General features: G+C 35.1%; 1 non-coding gene across 1 annotated transcript; it reads right to left on the bottom strand.

The window, feature by feature from the left end:
• Positions 1 to 6,957: 6,957 nt before the first annotated feature.
• TRNAA-CGC lies at positions 6,958 to 7,030 on the bottom strand. The gene has a single exon. It is a non-coding gene; the product is annotated as a tRNA-Ala (tRNA).
• Positions 7,031 to 9,618: the final 2,588 nt, after the last annotated feature.

Here is a 9,618-nt window from a genome sequence, read left to right as displayed (position 1 = left end):
TCAAACCCCACATACCTCAAATTATGGACTCTTGGTTTTTGGGATGCTATTTGTACAATTGATAGGTGCTTCTTGTAGCCCTCGCAATGGAGAATCGAAATCTTGAAAAATTATCAAAACCCCACGATTGAATCTTGAGATATTTGGATTTTTAGGTTGAAACCCTAATAAACTTATTTTGGCATCTTGGAGATTTAATACCGTGTTAAGGATGATAAAGGGGTGGAAAATACCATTTCTACCCTTAATGAAATAGAGGAAAGAAGCTTTAAACTTGGCAAAAAGGCTATGGCCAGGGCAGCGCCTTGGCTAAGCTGGACGGAGCCTTGCCCAGAGCCCTTGCTAAGCTGGGAGGCACCTCCCTATAGCCTTTAGATACTATTTCTAAAACCCAAACACACCCTTAGGCTCGTCTAAAAATTCCAAAACTCACCCGAGATGTACTCTTACCTTGCCCCATCGAAACGCAACAAAAAAATCAATAAACGGAGGTCAGGAAGGTCGATAAATAATTCCCCAAAGTTTGAAGGTTCAAAAATAAGCTAAATGTCGATCACTTAGCAAAATTTCTATGTGTAAGACTTATTTTGATTCATTTTGAAAGGCTTAACGACAAGGGAACTTTACAGGGTCTTACACCATTACAATTAATTTTTGGTCAAGAACTAAATATTTCCCATCTAAGAGTTTTTGGATGTGCGGTATATGTTCCAATTGCTCCACCACAACGCACAAAAATGGGTCCTCAGAGAAGATTGGAAATATATGTTGGATATAAATCTCCTTCTATTATAAAATATTTGAAACCTATAACTGGACATTTATTTATGACAAGATTTGCTGATTATCATTTTGATGAAACAATATATCCAATATTAGGGAGAGAAAATAAGTAGTTGGAAAAGAAGATAGATTGGAATGCATTATCATTATCTCACTTATATCCTCGTACAAATAAATGTGAACTAAAAGTTCAAAGGATAATTCATTTGCAAAACATTGCAAATCAACTACTAGATGTATTCACTGACCTATCAAGAATTACAAAATCTCACATTCCAGCTGTTAATGCTCCTTTTGAGTTGATGTCTCGATAGAACAATTAAGTAATGCAAATAAGTCTAAACCATACTTAAAATGTGGTAGACCAATCAGTTCTAAAGATAAAAATTCTCGAAAAAGAAGAGGAGCAAACGATCAAAATAATCATAATATGGAGGAAGCTACTCATGAAGATCAGCAATACATAACAATTTATGAAACCTCATAAAAGGTTCAGGTACCTGAAAATAATGAAAATAAAGAGATCTCAGCCAGTTATGTGTAATATCCCAAATTTTCTTCCTAGCTAATTTCGTCCCAAGAATGCCTAGTATTAGCTTCTAAAGTGAACAATGATTATTACATGAGTAGTTTTCAAGATTTTCACTTATTGTCATGTGAAAAATTCAATAATCTTTCCATAGATATAAAATTTGCCCAAATCTGACACCCGGGCGAAGAGTTAGAGCCTTTTTAGTGAGACAGTGTATTACCTAAGCCTCCAGCGCATCGCGGAGAAAGCTCAAATGGAAATTGTCAATTTCCAGTGTTGCTCCGGATAGTGGCACATCGCGCCAAACTTCCAGGTCACAGACAAGGTGACAACGCGATAGCTCTGCATCGCGCCCCCGTGCAATTTCCCATTTGTCACTTTCCAGTGACTTGGCGCGTCGCGTCAAGGATGAAAATTGGAAAATTATTCTAAAAAATCAAAGACGTGTCCTAGGGTTAAAAGGGTCAATTTTCCCACCCTATATAAGCGTTATAACACGAGATTTGGCCATAATTCATCAACTTATACTCAATTACTCTCAAAAACTCTCAAGAACAAGCCCTAGAGTTTTCATAGAAGGTTCAATTCCAAGGGATTTCATCATAAAATTTCAAGAATCTCTTCATCCAGCTTCATGAAATCACGAACTAAGGTATGCGTAGTGTTCATCCACAGATTCCTTTCATTTATGGAGTCCAAGAATCATGTTTTAAATAACCTATTGTGATTTGCTTGTTGTGATTTGATCATGCTCATGTTGATAGTTGTTATTTATGTTTCAAGATGGTGTCTTGATGACTTTCCATGAAGTATGTGAGTTTTTTGATTGAAAACCTATGAGTTTGGGTAGTTTTATATTCTTAAATTGATGATTTCACCTATGTTATAAAGTGTACATGTAAAGTGTTTGATAAAATGCCTAGAATGAAAGAATCATGTTCCTTATGACTCAATAGTATCTAAATGACAAGTCCATTCTAATTCTTATGATGCAACACAATTTCCATGCTCTTGTTGTGTATTGACTGTTATGTTATGCAACGTTCATGATATTGAAATCATACAAGTATGTACATGTTATATTCATTCCCTTTCATGATCAAGACTATGATAACCATGTCAAGCATGAAATCCCTTATTTATGGCCTTATGAATTATGAACTCTATTCCTATAATCAAGAAGTATTATGGATTGTTGTTGTTGGTCATGTATTTAGAAATGTCATGCCTTGTCAGTTTTCTTCTATCGAGTCCTGGGGGTACTTGTACCCAAAAAATATAGATGTGTGCCTAGAGCCATGTTATGTTTTCATGATACTCTCAGTCAAGCCACGTTCCATAGAAGTCAGTCAGTCATGTGACTCAGAAAATCTCAGAAATCTCATGAAATCGGTCAGTTATCAGATATCAATAGTATTTCGTTAGTCGACAGAATTCAGTAAACTCAGTCCATATACAGTCAATCAATCATGTTTAGTCTCTTCATATGGGAGTAGAAATTAGTACCGAGTGAACCCAAGGGTGGGAACACACACTGTCAAATGAGGGTGTGATTCTTAGTGGTCATCCTTGTGTTCCAGAACCATGTCGCCAGCATAGGTTGAGACATCAACATTGTCAGATGAGGGTTGATGAGGTCGATAAGCACTGTCAGATGAGGGTTCCACCATTCTTTTTGGGGGACACTGTCTGATGAGGGTACCCACAGTTGTCCTTACCAGTGTTATGGTATTGACACCCTTCTAATCAGGACATAGATTGGACCCCAACTCAGTTGTTCTAGCGCATTTGGGGCATGTCAGTTAAATAACTATTCTCATAATTTCAATATCAGTCTCAGTAAAAGAACTCAGATAGTTCTTCAGATGTTAGGACTACCAGATACAGTAACCTCCGTCACAGTATGGAACTCAGATAGTTCTGTCAGATTTAGGACTGTCAGCCACAGTCACTCATATTATCAGTTATTTTAGTTATCGGAACTCCAGTATCAGTCATGCTAGATATCAGTAAATTTATGTCATCAGTATATAGATTCAGTTATCATGTTCTCATAATCTCAGTTACTATGTATTCATGTATGTACTCTCACATTCATATTAGTCTGTCAGTTATTATCATTCATGCATGTAAGCCCCATGTATTCAGCCTACCTCACACATATACTTGGTATATTCTTTTGTACTGATACATTTGTGCTATGGTGTTTTCTTTTTATGTTACACCATAGGTTCAGAGACATTACTCCCAGATCAGCAGCAGCAGTAGCATTCCAGGGTTCAGAGTTTTAGCAGTGAGTCCTCATTCTCTGAGGACGTGATCTTATTTTATCATATTAGTTTAATTTTCAGTTGACAGAGTTAGTTCGGGACCTGTCCCATCAACTCCTTAGTCAAACAGTTAGAGGCTTTCAGAAGACTACAATATTTTTCATGTTTTTCAGACTTCAGTATTTCAGTTTTGTTTTGGTATTGAGATACCAATCTATGTCAAATGTTATTTTTATTATTCAGTTATGTTCAATATCGAACCTTACGGCCTCTCAGTGCATGTTTCTGCATTCTCATGTCTTATTATGCAGTGTACAGGTACAGATATTAGTCATGGGTTAGCTTATGGTCCTTCAGGATCATGAGCACCGTGTAGCATTTCAGTTCAGATAATTGGGGCGTTACATTATGTCTTATCGAGAAAAATATGAAACCAAAATAATGAATTATCGATAATATTTTTGCTTATAATATTGCTAATGAAATAATGCAACAAAATGAGGATCTTGAACCAAAAACTGTCGAAGAATGTAGACAGAGAAATGATTGGCCAAAATGGAAAGATACAATCAAAATTGAATTGGCTTCGCTTGAAAAAGGTGAAGTTTTTGGACCTATAGTTCAAACACCTGAAGGTATAAAGCCAGTAGGGTACAAATGGGTTTTTGTGCAAAAACGAAATGAGAAAAATGAAATTGTAAGATATAAAGCACGACTTGTGGCTCAAGGATTTTCGCAAAGACCTGGCATTGATTATATGGAGACATATTCTCCAGTGGTGGATACAATCACCTTCAGGTATCTTATTAATTTGGTAGTTCATGAAAAAACTTGATATGCATCTTTTGGACGTTGTCACAGCCTACTTATATGGCTCATTAGACAGTGATATTTATATGAAAATTCCTGAAAGATTCAAAATGCCTGATGTGTATAAAACTTCTCAAGAAAATTGTTCAATCAAGATTCAGAAATCCTTATACGAATTAAAACAATCAGGACACATGTGGTATAATCGCCTTAGCGAATACCTATTTAAAGAAGGGTATAAAAACAACCCAATCTATCCTTGTGTCTTTATTAAAAGGTCTGGAATTGAATTTGTCATAATAGCTGTATATGTTGATGATTTGAATATCATTGGAACTCCTAAAGATCTTCCAAAGACAATAGAATATTTGAAAAAAGAATTTGAAATGAAAGACCTCGAAAAGACAAAATTTTGTCTTGATCTACAAATTAAACATTTTACAAATGGAATATTTATCCATCAATCTACATATACTGAAAATATTTTAAAGAGATTTTATATGGATAAAGCACATTCATTGAGTACCCCAATGGTTGTGAGATCACTTGATATTAATAAAGATACATTTCGACCTCTTGAAAATAATGAAGAACTTGTTGGTGCTGAGGTACCATATCTTAGTGCAATTGGGGCATTAATGTATCTTGCTAGTAATTCATGACCAGATATATCTTTTGCTGTAAATTTATTAGCAAGATTTATTTCTTCCCCGACACGAAGACATTGGAATGGTATTAAGCATATATTCAGATACCTCCGAGAAACTATTGATATGAGTTTATTTTATTCAAATGAGTCTGATTCACAATTAATTGGTTATGTAGATGCAGGATATTTGTCTGACCCACCAGGTTATTTGTTTACATATGGAGGTACAACTGTATCATGGCGTTCAACAAAACAAACCATGATTGCTACATCTTCAAATCATGCAGAGATAATAGCCATTCATGAAGCAAGTCGAGAATGTGTCTGGTTGAGGTCAATAACTCAACACATTCAGAAAATATGTGGCCTTACTTTGAAGAAGAATATTCCAACAATATTGTATGAAGACAACACCGCATGCATAGCTCAATTAAGAGGAGGATACATCAAATAAGACAGAACAAAACACATTTCACCAAAATTATTCTTTACTCATGATCTTCAAAAGAGGGGTGAAATAGATGTTCAACAAGTTCGTTCAAGCGATAACCTAGCAGATATGTTCACTAAAGTATTGCCAACATCAACCTTTGAAAAGTTGAGACACAAGATTGGAATGCATCGTCTCCTAGATATTAAGTGATGTTTTTATCAGGGGGAGTAAATACGCGCTGCACTCTTTTTCCCTTCACCAAGGTTTTGTCCCACTGATTTTTCTGGTAAGGTTTTTAATGAGGCAGCAAACAAGACGTATTATAAATCGTTATGTATATTTTATTTCCTTTAGAATTTCTCTTTTACATGAACATCCAAGGGGGAGTATTGTAAATTATTTCTTTGGTGGATGTTCACATACTATTGTAGCTACACATACTACACATACTACACATAATACATATAGTACACATACAATTGTAGGATGTATTAATTTGTGAATGTACTTTCACATAGTACATCTATTTCACATACTAGTGCCTATAAAAGGCTTTGCTTACTTCATGATTTGTACACACAACAAGAAGAAAAAAAAGAAATAAAGTCTTATATAGATCTCTCCCCTCTCCTCTTTCGTTTTAGCATATTTCAGAATATTTATTTACAACAATTTTGAAATTTTAAAATATAAAAGCGACCACTTGTGATCGCTTAAAAAAAAATTAAAGAAAAAACAACCACATGTGGTCGATTTTTTTCGACCACAATTTTTGATCGATTTTTTGTGATCGAAAATCTATCTTTTTTTAGTAGTGCTTTCCACTAATGGTTGAGCCACCTTATGTTAAGGGGTGTCAAACGACAACAATTTGCCAGAAGAGTACACTATTCACGTATGTTAAAATTTTAATTTTATGTATGTATGATATATATGTTGATACCCCTTATTTTTCTTACATTTTTTTTTTATAATTCGACACCCCTTAGTAAAATATTATTTACACTTTAACACTCCTTTGCAAAATTTCAAGCTAGCTCCGCCACAACTTCCTGCCATCCAACTCCAATATGTCTCCTCTCCATCTCCACCTACCTTAATAACCTAGATCCCATCTATCCATAGTATTTATCTAAAATATACAAAAATAGTTTTAGAATATTATTTTTTTGCCGGTAACAAATACGCCCTATATTGTTGGGGTTTGGGAGTGGGGGGGAGGGAGGTTAGTGAAGTTCCTTTTGATACTCCATTAATGATTAACTTAAAAATTGCTAATTAGTTAAGCTTGTCAACGTATTATGGGAGCTAATTGGGTTAAACAACAAAACATGCTTCTCCATTGATATTTTTTTTCTACTAAAAACAATGTCAATTCAACTTCTTCAAAGGTAATTAATTCTTTATATATCAATAAACAAGTCCAAAAAGCTAACATCCCCTTGAGAAAATAAGCCTGACGTAGATAGAAGAAAATGATTGGAGGTGCGGGGAATCGAACCCCGTGCCTCTCGCATGCGAAGCGAGCGCTCTACCATATGAGCTACACCCCCATTTCAACAACTCAAATTGGAACTTGCAAAGAATTCAATGTTCTCTCCGTATAAATTTGTTTATTTGATTTTATCTAAAGCTTTGAACATGTAGTTGAAGAAATTAATAATATTTTTAAATTTTGTGATCCTAAATTAAAAATAGGTAAAATATATCAAATTATTCTTTGATCTTATTGTATTAAATATGTCATGTGAAAAGTTAGAATTAAACAATTACAAGAAAAGGAAAATAACATTATTTTTAAATGCTAAAATAAAAAGTAAGACAAAACAATTGAGAGTTTGGAAATATTGAATTATTTCATCTTAGTATATATGTATGTGCTAACACTACTCCCTCCGGACCATTTTACTTGTGGTCCTTACTAGAAGTGAATGGTAAAAAATAGTAGTCATTTAGTAAACCAAGACATAATTGAGTATACTCTCCACATTTTGTCCTTTTAATAATTATTCATGAAAGTAATAAATAAGCATTGATTAATTAACATAGAAAATTTAGGTAAAAAATACATATACATACTCCAGTACTTGATTGCTTAGATTAATTCTCTTTTTCTTTACTGAAGAGAGATTAAAGAAAGAATATTTATTAAAAGGCATTAATTAATATTTTAAATGATTAAAGAAATAAATAAGGATGTGATAGTTAAAACACACATGAATTTCTTAAGGAGTAAAGAGAGTACTATACTAAACCGAGTACTTGAATTTAACCTTTTTGCTTAAACAGATGCTGCTTGTAATTTTGTTTTTTTCTTTTTAACCAAAGTTTGTTCAACTATAAAATCCTCCAGACAAACTAAAAATGACTACGCAACTTAGAGGTTTTCTCTTTGTCATCTCTTTCTATGTTACAACCCTTGGATCTTGTACTAGTAGCAGCTGGGAACTTTGTTATAAGCTATTAATTGGTGTCATATAGCTAAGTATTGATATTTTTGACATAATAAGTTGCGAGTATGAACTAGCTAATTGATATAAAAAAGTAGCAAGACATATTTGGTTCGTTTGTCCGTCGAGCCTAACATTGGGTCGACCGTCTTCCTCCATTGATCACCACTAGTTCAACGTACCAAGACATGTACTGGAGCTATTAACTGTACAGAACATACTAGACAATCAGCAAACCCTAACAGGCTAGGCAAAGCAAAAGTTAAAAAACTTAGGAGTTTGGCCATAAGAATTTTTCAAATTTTTTCACAAAATTATTTTACTTTAGTGAAAATTATAGTGTTTGGCCATAAGAATTCCAAACGCAATTTGAAATTGTATTTGGAAAAAAAAAATAAAAAGTCAAAAATAATTTCAATTTATATTCATGGACAAACATAACTCCAACTTAAACTATTACTCCAACTCCAATTTCCAAAGTTCAAAAAAATTTGATTTTCACGACCAAATAACTGCTTAACAAGCTTCTGAGAAGGTGTGTGCGTCAAAAGGAACTTTCAAAGTCCAAGGGTATTATTGTCATGACTAATGACTCTCGACAAATAGATATTTGAATACTTCATAAGTTATAAATTCATTCAAATATGCTCTCAGGGGTGGTTTGGATTAGGTTTTTTTTTTTTTTTAAAGTGACTTATAAGCTAAAGAGTCTTATTTGTTTTCTTTCTATTTGATATCCTTTTCTTTCTCCCTTCCATACACAGTTTTAACAGATTCATGCATGCTATATATGCAGGCCTTCTCTTTTATTGTCTCGCGAATGCTCAGTGTTTAGCCTAGGAGACAGAAGGAAGGTTATAGAATTGAGTCTTAATTAAATGTTAACATAGTTCTTTTATGAATACCATATACAGGAGAACTTCTAACTATTAATACTCCCCTTTCTTTCAACGTTCACTTCACGTCAAACGGTAACTGTGACTGATCGGGGACTCCGACGCCGGTGACGGCATTGACGCGCCGGCACAGGTAAGGGCTAATCGATCTCCTTCGTTATCTCTCCCCGACGATCTCTCTCCCGAGTTTCTTTTCCACCGTTGTCACTGCTATCGCCGGCGGACTTAGGGTTTCCGCCGGCTCGACTCCGTCAACGACTTAGGCTGCAGCTCCGGCCATAACCGGTTTAATACAGTGGTGCGACGACGACAACCAGCAAACCAGCGACCAGCTGCCGGTAATAGAAACAAGACGCACCGACGACTTTCCGCCGAGGCCCCGACGGACTCTTTCTGGCGACTCTAGTCCGGCAACCATTTTCGACATCAAGATTGACGCAACCAGCAAACGCAGGAGAACTCCGGTGACATCTGAACCTTATTATTTAGTTTCTCCTTACAGTATAGTTTCTTTGTATTTTGTTTTCTTTAGTTCTTTTTTTTTTTTTGGGTTTCATGTTGTTCTACCAGCTAGGCCAGTAGTGTATTCTTGTGCGTGCCTGCTGCATTCATACTGTTTTTATTACTGTTGCTTTGTTTGCTTGTCTGTTTGTTGCTGGTCGGTTTGGGGTTGTGTTTCTATTTTAAGGTATGGCTGAGGGGATTGATGTTGGAATAGGGTCATGTCTGCGGGGGTTAGGGTTGGGAGTTGTTTTGGGAGGAGGTGGAGAGGGGAGGGCAGGAGTAGGGGTGGGT

Source organism: Capsicum annuum, chromosome 3, assembly GCF_002878395.1.
Source record: "Capsicum annuum cultivar UCD-10X-F1 chromosome 3, UCD10Xv1.1, whole genome shotgun sequence".
Lineage (NCBI taxonomy): Eukaryota > Viridiplantae > Streptophyta > Magnoliopsida > Solanales > Solanaceae > Capsicum > Capsicum annuum.
This window is presented reverse-complemented; position numbering and strand designations above follow the sequence as displayed.